This window comes from Nanorana parkeri, unplaced genomic scaffold, assembly GCF_000935625.1.
Source record: "Nanorana parkeri isolate BGI_ZX_2015 unplaced genomic scaffold, ASM93562v1 scaffold187, whole genome shotgun sequence".
Taxonomy (NCBI): domain Eukaryota; kingdom Metazoa; phylum Chordata; class Amphibia; order Anura; family Dicroglossidae; genus Nanorana; species Nanorana parkeri.
The window spans coordinates 41,796-59,419 of record NW_017306455.1 but is presented as its reverse complement, the minus strand read 5'-3'; the positions used below and the strand labels follow the sequence as shown (position 1 = coordinate 59,419).

General features: G+C 42.2%; 1 long non-coding RNA gene across 1 annotated transcript; it reads left to right on the top strand.

The window, feature by feature from the left end:
* Nucleotides 1-738: 738 nt before the first annotated feature.
* Nucleotides 739-17,102, top strand: LOC108785991. The gene is made up of 3 exons (XR_001941165.1): nt 739-803; nt 2,837-2,840; nt 17,091-17,102. It is a non-coding gene; the product is annotated as an uncharacterized LOC108785991 (long non-coding RNA).
* The last annotated feature ends 522 nt before the right edge of the window (nt 17,103-17,624 follow it).

Genomic DNA, 17,624 nt, shown 5'->3' with positions numbered 1-17,624 from the left:
AAGCACAGTTCCAATCTTCTGCATGCGAAGAGTAGCCGAGGTAAAGATGGCTGTGAAGTCTGAATCCGTACACACATCACTGTTGATAAATGGATTCAGCTTGGCAGTTGGATGGATTTTATGAATGTCCTGCTTGTCACGGACACATTTTATCTCTGTGCTAGAGATGTTTTGTTCTGCCTCGTGCAGTAAAATCAGCTCACTTTGAGCAATGTCTTTTGCAAAAAGAAGATTTTGGCATATGTGCCAGTCCTGACAGTAGGCATCTGTGGGCTTAGTGTGTTGGCAGTGTGTAGCATGGACTAACCTTGTTGTAGTGCGGTCAGGCCTTGTCCACTTGGAGAAACGTCCATAGTGTTGACAGCCCAAGACGTGTCCTTGTTCAGTTCTGGTTACAAGGGTTTTGCCTTCAGGATGGATCTTTGGATAGTTGTCAGGATCTAGAAGACTGACGACATCAGTTGTTGCTTCTTCTGGATGATCCAGCAGGAATTCAGGACCTGTTGAGCAAGAAGAATTTGCAAAGATACTTGCAGACATTGGCCTGGTGCCATGATCTGCAGGATCCATTTCTGACGGGACATAATAGCATTGTTCAGGTTTAGATGATTTCCTGATTCTTTCTACACGGTTGCTGACATAGACATAGAAACGTTTAGTCTGGTTGTATACGTATCCCAGAACAACTTTGCTGTCTGTGTAGAATTTGATGTCATCTATCTGAATGTCTCGCTCACGCAGTATGAAATCTGCAATTTCTACAGCTAGCACAGTCCCACAAAGTTCAAGCCTAGGAATTGTGTGTTCAGGCTTGGGTGCTAACTTAGCTTTCCCAAACAGAAACCCTATGTGGGTGTGATTAGAAGAGTCTCTCACCTTGAGGTAGGCAGCAGCTGCTATGGCCACAGTAGATGCGTCTGAAAGGATATGAAGCTCTTTCCTCTGACTGGTAGCAAGGGAAGCTGAAGTGTAGCAGCGTGGTATACAGATTCCATCTAAGGCATGTAAAGATTGTTTCCAGGACTCCCACTTTGAAAGCTTGTCTATTGGTAGTGGAGCATCCCAATCTTTGATAGTCTCTGAGAGTTGTCTAAGTATGGATTTACCTTGTATGGTGATGGGAGCCACAAATCCCACTGGATCGTATAGGCTGTTCACCACTGACAGAACACCACGCTTGGTAAATGGCTTGTCTGCAGAGCTGACTTGAAAGCCGAAGGTGTCTTTTGATAAGTTCCACCGTAGGCCCAGACTTCTCTGTACAGGTGGCATGTCCATTCCCAGATTTAAGTCTTTAAACCCTGTGGCATGATCGCCAGGTTGAAAGGCTTTCATAACAACAACATTGTTTGAGACAGTCTTATGGTGTCTAAGGTTGGTCTCAGAAAGCATACCTTGAGTCTTTGGTAGCAGGTCTATGGCTTCTTCATGAAGAGGAGAATCATCTTGCACGATGATTGGTGTAGAAGACTCCGATGAGTTTCCCAAGAGGTTTACTGCTTGTGGAGTTACTGGAGTGATGGTTGAGGAATCAGGTGCGTTGTCCTGGGTGCTTGCATCAGTGGATTCCTGCCCGTCCGAGCTGTTGAAGGAAATCTGGTGCATAGTCTTACCGGAACTATTGCAGGGTGGTGTAGTGATGTTGCCTTGGTTTACCTGTACGATGATCTTATTGGAGCATACGTCACCTGAGGCTTGAGGTTCGCAATCTCGTTTGATTCCAATAAGTACCCAACCAAGGTCAGTCTTTTGGGCATAAGGATCATCATTCCAGCCATTGTGCTGCTGACGTACCTTGTGTACTCTCAGGATGTCTCTGCCTAAGAGAAGCATTATTTTGGCATCGTTGTCAAGTGGTGGGATGCAGTCAGCTAAATGTTTTAGGTGAGGTTCACGAAGTGCATCCTCTTGTGTAGGAATTTCCTCCCTGTCGTTAGGCAACTGATTGCACTCAATGATCTGAGGAAGATCAATTCTCTCCGTTCCTTTTATAGGAGAAATGATGAATTCAGCATTGGTGGTTCTTCCTGTGAGTTGCACTGTACCAGCACAGGTGTGCAATGTGTAGGATAGCATGTTACCCTTTATGCCGAATAAGTCAAAGAACTCTGAAGTGGCAAGTGAGTGACTGCTTTGGTCATCTAAGACTGCATACATCTTGATTGCCTTTTCAGGTTGTCCTTGGCGAAACACCTTGACAAGAACTATTTTTGCAAGAGTCTTTCCCCAAGGTCTTTTGTGATGTAGTTCACTACATTTTGATGTAACTGTTGCAAGTGGTTGCCCTTGGCTCTCTCCACAGATTACAGTACATAAGGAAGAAACACTTGTTGTGGCTGGAGCATGACTTTGTTGCTCCCCGCCATGATTTGAGAGAGGGTTGGAGGTAGGAGGCTGCTGTGGATTGTCTGAAAGTGGAGTAGGATGCATAGCTGTTACGTGTCTGTCGCTACTGCATTCTGTGCACTTGATGACAACTTTACAGTCCTTAGCAAAATGACTATAAGAAGCACAGCACCTGTAGCATACTCCAAGTTTCTGGAGAATCTCCCTGCGCTCTTGTAAAGTCTTTGCCCTCAGCTCACGACATTTCTTAAGAGGGTGAGGCTTCTTGTGAATAGGGCACTGACGATTAGGATCTTTATCTCTATCATCCGAATCACTCTGGTATGCAGGTGAGTATACGGGTGGTGAGATGTCTGTCCTTTTAACAGATATTGCTCTATTAAAGTCTCTGTGTTTAGCTGCTGTGTTATCATACCTTGAGGAGGGTGATGATGATGAAGCAGGCAAGTTGGGTTCACTGAAGCTGAAGCTGGGATCGTTTCTCATCCAGGCTTGTTCACTGATGAACCTGCAAAAATATGAGAATGGAGGAAAAGATACGTTATAGTCTCTTTTGTACCTTGAGCCCTGTTGTGCCCATCTCTCTTGCAGGCCGTATGGCAGTTTAGACACCACTGGATTGACACCATGAGCAGTGTCCAGGAAACTTAGTCCAGGTAGACGTGGGTCTGTCTTTGCCAACTCTAGCTCCATGAGGAGGTCACTCAGATCTTGGAGCTTGCGATAGTCTTTGTTCCCTATTTTTGGGAAGTTTTGCAGTCTCTTGAATAGAGCGCTTTCTATGGCTTCTGAGCTACCATAGGCTTGCTCCAGTCTTGCCCATGCAGCAACAAGACCTGCATCTGGGTGGTCAACATGTACTGTTCTCAGTCTTTTAACACGATCTGCAGATTCTGGCCCCAGCCACTTTATCAGCAAATCAAGTTCCTCCTTGGTAGTAAGGTTGAGATCAGCAATAGCAGCCTTGAAGGTTGATCTCCAGGCCCTGTAGCTCTCTGGACAGTCATCAAACCTTGAGAGGCTAGTGTTAATGAGCTCACGGCGTGCCATATATCTGGCGAAGTCATTCAAGTCTGATCTCTCACTCTTTGGTGCCAAAGTAACTTGTGGAACCCCTTGGGTGTGAAAGTTCTCTGGTGAAGAAGGGTGAGGTTTACCAGGATAGAATGATGTTGCATGAGCGCTTAACTGTGGTGTAGTCTCTAAGGCTTCTGCTGGCTGTGGCTTGAGCTGCGGCTTGTCGCTGGAAGTCACCTTGTTGTTGGCAGGAGTTGATGTGGTTTGCTGCGTAGATGCACTTGTGTTGTAGACTTGAGGAGGCTCAGGCATTTGGATCTGAGAGGTCTCTGTGTTGAGAGTCAGAACAGTGTTGTTAGTAGGAGGTACAGGAGATGACTCTGTATCATTGCAAACATTATGCTTTAGCACATATTCACTGGTGCGTTCAATTGGATCTTCCAGTTCTGCTGGAATAAGACAGTCTGAGTTAGTACTTTGTCCCATTGCTTGTTCAAGGACTTTCAGTCTTGCAAGGGCACCTGCTTCCTCTTTCTCCATTTGCAGAATCTTTATTTGGGATTCCATCTCTGCTTGGCGAGTTTTGCTCTGAGCTTCTATCTCTGCTTGGCGAGTTTTGCTCTGAGCTTCCATCTCTGCTTGGCGAGCTGCCATCTCTGCTTGGCGAGCTGCCATTTCTGCTTGAAGAGCTTTGCTTTGGGCTTCTGCCTCTGCTTGAAGAGTTTTGCTTTGAGCTTCCATCTCTGCTTCTTTCTTAGCAAGGGAGCTTTGCGCTTTTCTGGATTCAGCATCAGCGCGGGCCTCTATTAGCTTGTCGCTTAATGTTGAACTTCTGGAGCGAGAGGATCTAGAAGAACGTGCAGTATGCTTGGTTGATGTCGATCTGTGAGATCTGGTCTCCTGCAGTTGAGCAATGCGGAGTTCTGCCTTACACTGAGCATTTTGCACTAAGAGATCCCTTTGTTGGTTCAATGCATCAGCCCTGGTCAGTTCTGCTGAAGAGTCCTCTATATTACAGTCCTGCAAGAAAGCTGTGTATTTTGCAGACAGTCGCTGGTAACGTTCATACGCAGCAGTTAGGCGATCTATAGAGTCTCTCAATTCAGCTGGTTGATCATTAAAGTGTGACAAAACTGACATGCAGTGTGAAGTTCTGTCCCAGAGGTCTGACAGATTGCTGGAGAACTCATCTCTAGTGGCTTCATAGTTTTCTCTGAGTTTCTGTGTTGGTTTTACTGTACGTTTGGGTCTCACACTCTGTTCGGCAATGTCTGCAGAATCTGCTCCCTGTACGTCTGCGGGTTCAGAGGCATGATGTATCTGCGTTGGTTCAGCCATAAAAGAGTGTTCAGAGCCTTGTCTAGACATTTTTCACGTTTTTGCAAAAAATGGTACTGTCTCTTTAAGAAGACGAACAGCAGCTTAGACAGGTGGGGTAACACAGTTCAATGTAGAGAAACAGTTTTCAACATTCACATGAAGTGCAGTAAGCTTGTGCGACCATGTGCTTTCACAAGATGGCGGCTTGCACTGATCTTGATTGCAGATTAGGCACACACATATACACAGCAGGCTGTAAGAATTCTATGCATTTTCTGACTATTCTGACTCCGATTGTTGTGATAGCGAAATATATCCCTTGCTGAGACCTCTATGCCTGGCCTGTATAAGCAGATATACTCACTGCGGACAATCCTCGTCAGATAGCTGAACTCGTCAATACCGATTCATTCAAAAGAGGTGTTTATTCTTTAACATCAGGGTTACATCAGATGATAGGAACAGCAGATGAATGGTTATAGTATTGTGCGGTCAGAAAATGATGCCTTTCCTACGTACTGTGCAGATTACATGTGTGTCCTTGTTACATGTAGCTTTTAACTGTGGCCATGACACAGGAAGTACTGCACACAGGAAGAAGGAAGGGGCGTACACTAGGGGAAAATACGTCGTCACATGAGGATTACAGAAAGCATGTTTGTTACAACAAAAGGCCACTAGATGGCAGCATAGGATAACACATGGATTTAGCTATGAGAAAATAGTTAGGTAAATCACACTATATAAATTCTAACCTATATAACAATGCTAATATTAACTGAGGCTATGCATCTCATATTCTATGCCCCTATTGGGGCGGCACAATAGGTAAAACCTTTTCATTTTTCTGAGCAGTTAGACCATGCCCTTCAAACCAATGGCTTGTCTCACTGCTTGCACGTACAGTTGAATGAGAGAAAATCGAACCCTGAAGTTTCTTGCTTCCATTCTATGAGGAGCAGTGATTTTCCTCCAAACGGCTGTTCGCTTTGTCGTAGTGCAGAAGCTGATGTTCATGAGGCAGATAAAGCTGAGGAAGGACCTGGAAAATCCTGTTGAGTTTTGAGAATTCCCAGAGGCTCCATCATCACATGCTTAGGGGTTGGTAAGAACCAGAGGGCTGAAAGGGGGACTGGCAATGCGCCGAGGTGGACAAACATGCCATGAATTCTGTCAGCTTCTCACACCACCTGACGGACAACACCTGTGGCCAATCCGAATCTCACTCTCTTGAGAGACCTCCTAGACATTTTTTACAAACCAGCTTATCTGGCAGGAGTGTAGAATCATAGGACCAGCATGATTTCCCCCAGGCCACTGTTAGTGTAGAGTGACGAAAAGCTACGGTGGGCAGGAAGCAGAGAATAGCATCAGAGCACTCTCTTTTTTCCAATTTGTAAACACCTTGCTTAACAAGGTGGTCCGTGACCTAGATGGCATATGAACATCTTGTAATATTGGTGATTGGCTCATGACTGGCAAACAAGCAAGTAAAGGGACCGAGAGTTGCCAAATGATAAAAGTAGATTGAGACAAACGCCACATGTAGAAGGAAAAAGAAATGAATGAGAGGCTTTGCCACTATACAACATAGAATTCACCAGAGGAAGTAGGAGAAGGAAAATGGACAGGGTATGAGGGAAAGTTCCTCAGGCAGAGCAGTAGGGGCCTTCATAGGTAGGTACACCGTGACTATGTGACACATGGCTGAACACCAGTGAAGGGAAGAGCTTAGCAGTGGGATAGGAATTGAAGAAGACAACAGGAAAGTAACAGAAAAGGGCAGTTTGCTGCTGACCCCAGCCAATAGACAACAAGATTATTCCTAGCTTGGAAACGCTGTTTGCTCCAAAAGATCTTTAAAGAAGGCAGTCTTAACCTTTGGGGACATTTAGTTCCAGCTAAAAGTCTGGAACTGCACCTAAAAGAGGCTGAAGCCAGGTGGAAACCGATAGGGACATTTGGTACACAGGTCGGCAGAAGAGGTCTGAGGGGAAAAAGGAGAATACTGGCGGTCTGTACACCTTCACTTTTAAGCTTTTTACTGGTCCTGTAGGAGGGGTTAGAGGTATAGTGCTATCACTAGTATACTGCCATATAGGCTTCAGGAGTTAATTAGGGCTGATTAGGGTAACAGTGTTAATAGGGGTTAAATGGGAACAAAATGCATGAAAAAAAACCCACAAAAACAGCAACTTTAACCGATATCATATGCCGATGAAAGCTCATTCCTTTAATCTGCAGATTAATGAAACAAAATAGATTCAAAATTACCAATATTACTTTATCTCTTTATTTTGTCTGAACAATGTTTATAAACATGGTATCAGGCAGTCTGTATTTTCCCAGAAGCAGCCATTAGAGTTGCTGTATTTACAAAGCAGCCCCTGACTGTCATTTTATTTGGACCACATATGGAGAAATTGAATTGCTCAGCATTGATTTATGAACCCTCGGACATGCACAATGTATTCAGTAATCTCTATATTTTGGCTTATGAGGCAGAAATTTAGAGTGTGGGGTTATCACGAGATGTATTAATACAATATTGTAATTTTATTTATATGTTTGTGCAGTAATATTTCAAAAAAAAAGCCCACTATCTTTTCTGGTTTATTTTCTCTAACATTGTTGCGGGAGTGATGAGTCCTTATACCTGCTTGGTGACCCTGCAGGGCATTTACCCAGGAATCATCTGGGAGTTATTTATTCAAAATTCAGGGATAATAAGAGGCTGAAATGTTAAAAGAAATATCTGAAGTAGCTGTACCCAAAACTATTTTTTACATGTTGATGGATTGGGGTGGCCTCAATCCCCATCAACGTCTTCACCCACTCCCCCCTCTTTAAAATCTGCTGTTTCAACTCTCATAATGACTAGTAGCAACCTGCTGAGCACTCTGGCGGCTTCAGTTTATCTATAGATACCTACTCAGCACATTTTATATGCCACAATGTCTTTTTGTCAAGCAATCATTGCATGAGCATATAGCTGATCTGGCCTGAGCATGCATATTCATATATTAAAATGTAAGCAATTAACCATTTCCCAAAGAATGACTGCTAGCACTCACGGACAGAATGATTATTGCTGGGACAGGCAGTGATCATATCCTGCTTGTAGGTACCTTTAAGATCCCAGCTCTCTGCCTGTGAAGTCTGATCTGAAACATTAGGAATAAACTGCCCATATCTTTTCACACCATATACCATCTCACCGGTGACAGCAATTTGACAGACATGTCTCATTACTCTCCAGTTCTGACTGTGCAAGGCAAAAAAAAAAAGTCAACACAGCACCACAGGACACCGTCTGGATTATGACAGCTGGCTCCTGATACACTGGCAATGTCACCCCGCCTTGCTGCATATATTAGAAGATAACCAGAGATGAAAAACAGTCATGTGTTACATCAAAGGAAGAGGAACACAAATATTCCAGTGCTCACAAGATCCTGTTATCTTTGCCATTTTAATTCTCTTTCCATCCGGCAAAACAAGCATTCCTGGCTGTCAAAGAGCTGAATCGCGCAGGAAGGTTCCGTGCTGAATTATCCATGAAGCAACCTAGGAGGGGAATGTTGAGAGATGCGCTATCATTTTGTGAACGAGATAAAAGAACAGATAGCATTGTAGGTGGCACAAATGCCTACTGAACCCACCAATCAATGGGAGCAATTGTATTCCCCAAAAGTCAGAAGTTAAGTGTAATTGAAAAAAATGCAAGATAAAACACAAAGCAGGCCAATCACAATCACAATTGTTGAACTAGAAGCCCTAGCAAGGCTGAATACAGATTCATCAAGTCCTACATGTCCTAAAAACCCACAAGCTAGATTATTACGGGGTAAGTTTACTATTCAACAAGCTGTGCTCATAAAAAAATGTTGTGAATATCTGCACTATGGCAAAAGTGATCTCAATAATCATTTTACAAAGAACTAAATGTAAGGCTCCATAGGCAGATAATAGATGACTGTAAATGTGTGCTACTAGCTGTAAGTAGCCAAAGGGAGACTACATATATTTCCCATAGGTTAGGAGTCATGCCTGTGAGAGTCACAGTCAATGCCTCAGAACTACAATGCCTCATGGGATTTGTAGTTCCACAACAACTGGAGGGCCAAAGTTTGCCCTCCTCTGGGTTAGACATATTTATAAACAGACCAACTGGCTGGCAACCACAAACTTCTCATTTTTGGCAAACTAAATGCTTGAATTAGAGTAATGCTCCTCAGTAAGTGGAATGATGCAGACACCTCCTCCCACATAAAACATGCCCCAAGTGTATTTAGCGTCAACTAAACACAGACAGTCTGCTCTTTATGTAACGCTGGATCCAATGTCAGCAAGGCAGATACAATACAAACAATTCAAAAGGAGCTTACATTTATAGAGCTTTCTTCTAATATAATGTATACAGTGTATACAGTTTTGCCTACAAACTGCTGAGGATCATTTTAGAAAGGAAGGGAAAAAAATTGCTCTTAAGGACCAATAAGAAAGTCTAACAGCATTTCCCTGTATGTTGTATAGGTAAAGCCTCCAATTTGTATTTGTTTTTTTAACGCTGAATTTCGGGATAAGCAAATATTGTCTAAATAGAGGTATAGGTATTCTTACTGGACTCTTGGTGTTCTTTGTGTATTTCATCCACATCTGTGCAGTAATCCAGTGTGAAATGTTGTCACTGTGCAGGAGCTTCCCGTAATAAAGACCAGTCAATGCTGCTCTCCCTCCTTGTGCAGGATGACTGGACTTATCTACTCCTCCTCCTCTAGTTTTCAGCAGGCAGCCTGTAGTAGGTGGAACCTGCTGGTCCCTCCCACAGCTCTGCTCAGGCTGTGTATAGCACAGTGATGATGTCACAACTACTTTTATATGGTAATACCTGGGTTTCTGAAGGCATTTGGTGCACACAAAATAAACACATCTTTTCTTTGTGATTATTGAAGAATGTATTTAAATGAAAATGTTTGTGTCTAACTTTAATTTTAGCCATTTAGAAATCCATGCCATTATAACATGCAAGTCAACCTCTCACTCCCCTCTATTCTTCTCAAAAGTTTGCATTTGTATTTAACATTGCATTGCTTGAGTGTTCTGGACACCCTTGCAGCATAAAATCGTTTGTAAACTGGTGTCCCTAGAACACCTACTCCAGAGGCTTCAGTTCTGCAGGCCAGGGACTCTCTAATCTTTAGCAATCTAATGGTACACAGAATGATTTGCTCCATCATAAAAGGCAGGGACTGAGTGAAGGAAAAAAAGAGACAATATAACTGCAGTTTGAACCTCATTTGCTCAATTAAAAGGTAGCCGTACAGCGACAAAAGGAGACTCTTCAAGCTCTGTCTGCCTCTAGAAATGCTCCGTAAAGCCTGAAGAAAGCCAGAGAGCTCCCCTGCCCCACTAATTGTAAGGTACAATAAAAACTTCAAACGTCATCTTGCAGTGTATACTTTACTTACCCATAACAATTTTACAAAGTGGAGTAAAATGCCTCTGAATAGGATATGATGCTTTCCATTATGCTCAGTAAAACTCAGTGCTGCTTGTATGGTTCAATTGGTCTGTCAGTGTTTCTCTGTGGGAGCATGGCGAAGTGTGCAGTTTATTCAGTCTTTGTGGCTGCTCCTTTATTGCACACAGGCATCCTCTGCAGCTCTAACATGCAACCTGAGATGTTACTTCCAATATATGCAGGTGACATCTTGGCACATTGCAGTCAGTACTAGATAGGTCACTTCCCTCTGCACTGAGCCGTTAATGCCACACTATGCCACCGATGTACGGATGGCCTGAACAGTCAAAACATGGCCATAGGCAAGATCTTGTTCTGCAGGCCATATGTTAGACATGATCCCTTTAAACAATACATGCATTTTCATTTGGTATTTAACCCCTTTTGCTGCAATAACCCACCCCATTTCACCATCTTACAAACCACTTTTTCTATTTCTCACATGCACACTGCAAACTTGAAAGACTGCAAACCATGTATTTTTTGAATATGCAGGACCTATAGAATCAAAAGATAGAACTGCTAAATTTGAACATCCAACTAAAAAAAAAAAAAAAAATTTCCCCAAGGTATTCTTCTGATAAACATTTTCTCACGAGAATGATCAAGTATACATGAGACTGCGCTAATATTATTACCACACACAAAACCCAGCTACAACAACTAAATATAAAAGCTGAAACTGTAGTGTGCTAATAATAAATGTGTACATTTAAAACAATGCAATTTTTGTCAAAATTAAATGCATGAAAATCTGTAAAATAGGAGACTTAAAAGGAGAACTGTGAGGTGAGTGATTTCCACTCATCCTCATAGTTAGAGCCGACCTGTGACAAAGAAGCGGTCTCTGGTCGGCTCTATCAAGTGGGAAGTGAGCATGCTGCCGATCCGCTCTCTTCCCAATCGAATCCCTGCAGCGAGCGGTGACTGTAATGACACGGCACCCGGCTTTCTGATTGGCCGGGAAGCCTGCTTCATGCTCCCTCGTCACCTCATGAAAGCTGGCTCCATGCTTACTCGTCACATAGTGACGAGAAACATTGGGACGGCTTCCCTGCTAATCGGGAAGCCAGGTGGCGAGTCTTTACACGACGCCTGGCTTCCTTAATGGTACTTCCAGTATCAGTATCGGCGAGTACCGAAAAAAAATATCGGTCCTCGATACCAAAATACCAGTATCGGTGCATCCCTACTACAAACCTTTACTACTTTACCTATTCGGTATTATAAGCTGTCCATAAAACTATTGGTAAACCTGAAATGTGGTGAGGATATGAGGATACCTAATGTGTCCAGTGTGAAAGTGGTCTTGTAAATATCTTTGCATCCTAATTATGTGTATCTGCATGTTATTCCTGTGCGAGCATGTTGAGTATGCGCATGGCTTTTCACATTTTTTAAACCTCATTACTTTTACAAGTACCCTGACAAGCCTCCAGTGTTACTTTATAGACAGCTGAAGACAGGTCCACTTTGTGGAGTCATTGAGGGGCTACATAGATCTTATGACTTCTACATGATGGAAGTAATTCATAAGCTAGAGCTTATTTTACCCCAAACAGCTTTAGCAAAGCAAGAGTGTGCAGTTTTAGTGCAAAGGATAGTTTCTCCAGTAGATTTGAAGATGTTGATTTACCTTCCCTAACCACACAAAAAAGGAACAAAAACAACTTTGAGACAACAAATCGATGGTTAGAATTGTGCAAAGGAAACATGAGCAGTAATTAGGAATTATTAAAGAAAACTGATGTTTGCAGCAAAAAGCCAAGTAAAAAGCTGTACTTCTGCTTACAAAAGCAGAATGCATGAGCCTGTAACTGGCAGGTTCGACAGTCTACCACTGATATTTGTATAAAATACTGGTATGCCAATGGTCTGTTCTCCATTGTCCCTGCATAACTAGAGCAGATGTGGTTAAAATGAAATACTTATTGTCGGGTCTGAATTTAGAACTTCCCCATTCACATATTTCTGTTAACTCTTTAGTTGAAACAGGAACAGGGATGAAGGCTACATTGCACACCTGAGGACAAATTGGACCTATGCCCATGGATTTCCTTATTACCAGCCCTAAATAATTATATAAATGCTTTACAAGTGACGTAACAATACAATAATACATTGGGATAAAGTCATTAAAGTATTTGTGATGTCAGCCATCTATCCCTACTCTCAATAAGATACATTGGGTGAAGTGGGGCACAGGTCAGTCGCCCACTGTCTCTTTATTCCTGTCAGGGAATCCAGCAGGCTGATCTCCTCAACCATCACCACAACTCCAAAAATACTGCTCCGCTTTCTTTTCAGATGTGCTTTTCCAGTTATGTATTCTTCATATAACCCTACAAAGCATTAATTAGAGCAACAGTTACTTGTGTCAACCACAAGGCCCACATGCCGAATCTGACCAGCCAGGCTATTTCTTGTGGCCCTCGCACCTATCCTGCAGTTTTAAATTTTTTAAGATCCCCGCAGCCTTCCTGTGAATTGGCGCTTGTTTAGAGCGCCGGCAGCAAAATTCCTCCTTTTTATTCACGCCGCCTGCACCCACTTAGACTGACCGGGACACCTGGTAAGACCGCGCAGCGTCCTGAAACCCTGCACAGCCATCTGAGAGTCCACACAGCCCACCACATAACCTGCACAGCCCACTATAAACACAGCACAACCACCTGAGAGTCCGCACAGCCCTCCATAGAACCTGCAAAGCCCACCATAGAAACTGCACAGCCACCTGAGAGTCCGCACAGCCCACCATAAAACCTGCACAGCCCACCACAGACCCTGCACAGCCTACCTGAGAGACTGCAAAGCCCACCATAGTCCCCGCACGGCCCACCATAGACTCCCCACGGCCCACCATACTGTATAACCTTTACATTTATATAGTCTTACAGATACAACCGGCTCTTTGAGGGCAACCATAATGCTAATGTGGCCTACAATGAAATTGAGTTTGACACCCCTGTTTTAGAGAATTGTCCATAGAAATACACAAAGTACTCTGGATGGTGAAAATGGTAGCTCAGCTGAAATGCCAAGGCTTTCACAACCGTGTCAGAAGTAGATACTCGTTACGCTATGTTGAGGTGCCCCCCATTTTGAATGCCAACCTAACGTATATTTGTCAAAAGTTCAGCTTTAACCAGAGTATTTGTGAAAGCCCATAGTCAGACAGAATCAAAAAATCCAAGCGCAGTCCACAACTCCAAGGCAATCACAATCTATCAGGTGCTCAAAATGGGTGTATTTTTGCTGGATTGCAATTGCTGGTACTTTGTTATTTTGATACATATCATATATATTTACATTTTCCATCCATTATTCTTACTTCAACATGTATGCCCTACACATGCCTCCTTAGCTAATCAATCAAATGAAGGGTGGTATTGCCATTAGTTATAGCTGTGTCTTTCTGGTTAGAAGTTCAGTTTCCTTTCTGTGTGTTTTTATGTAACAGACTGCTACTTTTAACATTCACTAGAAGGCCAAAGTACACATATGTTTTATACATCAGGCATGCAATATCTCTATCAACAGCAGGAAGCTGCAGCATCTGAAAAGTGCCATCACTCCCCATAATACAAAGCGATGGGGGGAGTCACTGAAGTACATACATTACAGATCTTTTTGCAAATGAAGGTGCTTGAATACATTTGTATATTTAGCGGCTTGACTGCAATTGCCATATAAACACTTGCAAAATGAACACAGGACAACAGTGTAAAAAAAAATCTAATTGCAATTCGAACCTGTGGAGGATGCAAACCCTGTAACTAGCAATGGAAGTAAACTACACAAGAAGGAGGTTACTCCCAGACTATCCCTGCACACCAGATTTGTGGTAACATTTTGGCACAGGGATTTCTGTGGAGATGCATTCAGCAAAAAGCAGCGCGTGGGATCAAGTTTGTTGTTTCTAAGTTTCACCTAAGTAATGTCCAGTAGCTGATTTAGTAATGTTATACGTTATACTGCTAAAATGTAATTTTTCATGCAAATGTTCACTTTAATCCTATAAGGCTCAGTAGGGTTGTCCAAAAATAATTAAAGCCATTCAATGTGCCATGTGAAAACCTATGATTCCATTACCTGTATCTCAATTTACAAACAGGACTTTTACAAAAGAAAGAAGGCTGTTACATTTTAAAACCATAATTATCAACTGCAATACCCCAAATGTTATTACTGAATACCCTGCCAGAAAATGCATATATCACCTCAAGAATAAATTCATGATCTGTCTGATTTATTCTGCTGTCACAAAGCCATATTAATTGGATAGGAATAATATTAACTACAGAAAAACGAGTCCATTACAAATTCCCTGTTGTACAAGCATCATTTCTATCCTTGAAACGTTTTGCTTCTACGGACCATTAAGTAGAAATCCGGCGTTTGTCTTGCAGCCAAAAAATATTAAATTTTTAAACCAAAATACTGCCTGTTAGACGCAAGCACAACATCCATCAGATGATAGATGGGGCAGGCGACAAACGCTCACAAACGTATATCTTAGGCAAATCCTAAGTGCATGTCCAGGCTGAAAAGAAAAGCGCCAATTGCTTTTAGCTGTCTTCCATTTATCCATCTTTAAACTCTCCACTACTCAAAAATAATATACTTTAGGAACCTGCATTCTGTTATGCAGGATTCCTGGTAACAGGCTGTGTTGTCTACCTTCCAGTATAATATTTATATTAGAAATGTGGAAAGTTAAAAGGATATTAAAAGTTAAAAGGTTTCAAAGGCTGATTAAAATCGATTATAATGATGCTACTCCTTGATGTTTAAAAGTTGTAGTTTTCTGCAGAATCAGCTGGTCTCCTGAGCACTGGCCATGATATCCTGTCTTGGGGTGGCTCCTTTCTCTTGCAGGGTCCCTTTGGAGCCACCCTTCTGTGTGCTAGTAAGCTGTGTGTGTCACCACATATAAAAACAGACATAGCAAGGAAAGACACTCTGCGGCTAGGTTCACACCTAAGCGATTTATTGCACGGATTTAGCCGCCCGATATCACAAAAAACAGAACATTTGCATTCAAGTCTATGGAAGCTGTTCACACCTTTGCGATGTCGCGCGGTAGAAATTGCCTGTCGCACAAAAAGGTACAGGAGCATTTTGGGTCTCATAAACATCTCTATGCATTGAAAACCGTATTGGTTTTCAAAGCAAAATCGTGCGAACAGAAACGTGCGACAAGCGCACGAAAACAGCTCACCAGCTCAGTCACTTAGATGTGAACCTAGCCTCCTCCTTCCTCCAAGCTCGTAGAGCTAGTAGATGGATGGCTGCTGGAAACTGCTCTGCCCCTGCTCTGTCCCTTGTGATCCTGTACTGGACAGGAAGTTCAGGAAAGTTGAGCAGAGATAGTTGGAGCCGTTTGGAAACATGATGACTGTAAGCGTTTGGGCAAAAATTTTATTAAAAAAACTTCACTGGGCAATGTATATTTATTTGATCTGGATTAAATTATTTAAAAAAAAAAAAGTCAACAAAAAACCAGGAGGGGACATTTATCAATTTTGTTGAACAGCAAGGTAATGTTAACAGTAGCAGAAAGACAGAATATGAAACATATTCACTATAAGGCTGCAGCATCATTCAGAAATTTCTCTCTACTGCTCTAACATAGAACTGTGACAATATAAAATCTGCCCGTGTCCCAACATTACACCCACAACTCCGCACTTTATGCATCCGATTCAATGATCTGATATGACCTCTATTTTTAGGAACTGTGCCGTACTATGTCAGGAATATTATGTTCCTATAGAGATGATAGTTTGATTCACTCCTTGTAAATGCAGCACTTGGACGCAAACCACTTTCCTCAATAAAAATGAAAATACCTGTCTCGTCTACAGTGCTAAATCGTTTGTAAACCTATGCAAAACTGTCTGCCCAGAATCACAGGAGCCCCAAATACACACAAAAAAACTTGTCTAATGTGCAACAGATGTGCATCTAATTTTGTCACAACTTTCCTTGATGTGTTTGGACATGCATCAATTCACTAATTAAAAGGTACTAAAACGTTGAGACACTCAGAGATACTGTGACCGTAACAGCAGATTACCTGAGAGTAACTACTATATCTGCGTCTCTTTATTATATGCAAAGTATTGTTTACTGTACTTTGTATGATATACACTGTCAAAACTCAATAAAAACTTTGAGACATGAAAAGGTGCTAAAACGTAGTTCAGTAGCGTAAACCCATATACTGTACAAGCATTTTCAACTTCACTTTAAAAAACTAAAAAAAAACAAACAAACACCTTCTAAAATCAGGTCACATGATCCAACCTTCCTGTTTCCCATTTCAAAAGATGCAGCCTATGAGGAGGGATCACTGAAGAGGCTATACACACACAACAGGTATTGCAGTCAGACTGTATGGGCAGAGGCAGAAAGGAGTGGATGTAACTGAAGGCTTCCATTTCCAGTATACACCTTGAGAAGTGCTGACATCATAAGTGGCACAACGTTACAGTTATAGTAGCTGCTGTTACTACTATGGATACTGAGATTAAAATTGCTGTCTGCAAGGCACATTTAATTAGGGCCCACTCACATCAGCGGTGAGCTTTGCCCAGCACAGTCCTAATGCATAGGTCAATTACCTTGTTTACGCAATCTGGTGGTAAGCGCTGAGAAAAGTACTACATGCAGTATTTATTTTACACCGCAGCACGTTACGATGCACTACACCACATCAGAATACGCTGGGGTGAATAGAACTGAATGAAATGTCAAATTGTGACATTTCAATAAACCTTGGAAAAAAGTAAACAGTGAAATTCACACGGCACTGCACGCTGCTGGTGTAAATGAAGCTTAGGTAAGGATTAATACAGTAATATTATGCCTTTATCTTTAGTTAGATTTACCATATTGCATTCATGTCCTCATTTTACTGGAATACACAATAGCTCTGTTGTGGTTTAGTACTACACGGACTCTAACCCAGGTGCTGACAGGCATGGTGGAAATATGTTATATTTCCAGCTAATAAGCTGATGCATGCCCTAATGATCTTGGATGCAGCTTTTCTCTAACAAATTTTCTAAATCTGGTAGCTGACACCCAGAGTAGCAGGGTGCAGGTACATTTGGAAAGCTATACAAGAATTGTATTTAAAAGTAAGCAAGGTTCCAATATTTTTTAAAAAGGGATCACCGAGGGCCTGTTCACACATAATTGTCTTTCCCGTTCACACTACAACGTGGGCGTGATGGGCAGGGCACTGCGATTAAATGCAAGTAGGCTACATTATATCACAGAGCAATGGATCCCACTGCAGGATGCCATATGGCAGCGCAGCAGACTGCACGGGGACCTTAATGGAGTGTACACATTGTACATTACAAATTAAGTTACAAAAATGTAAAAAGTGACAGCTCAAGCAAATATG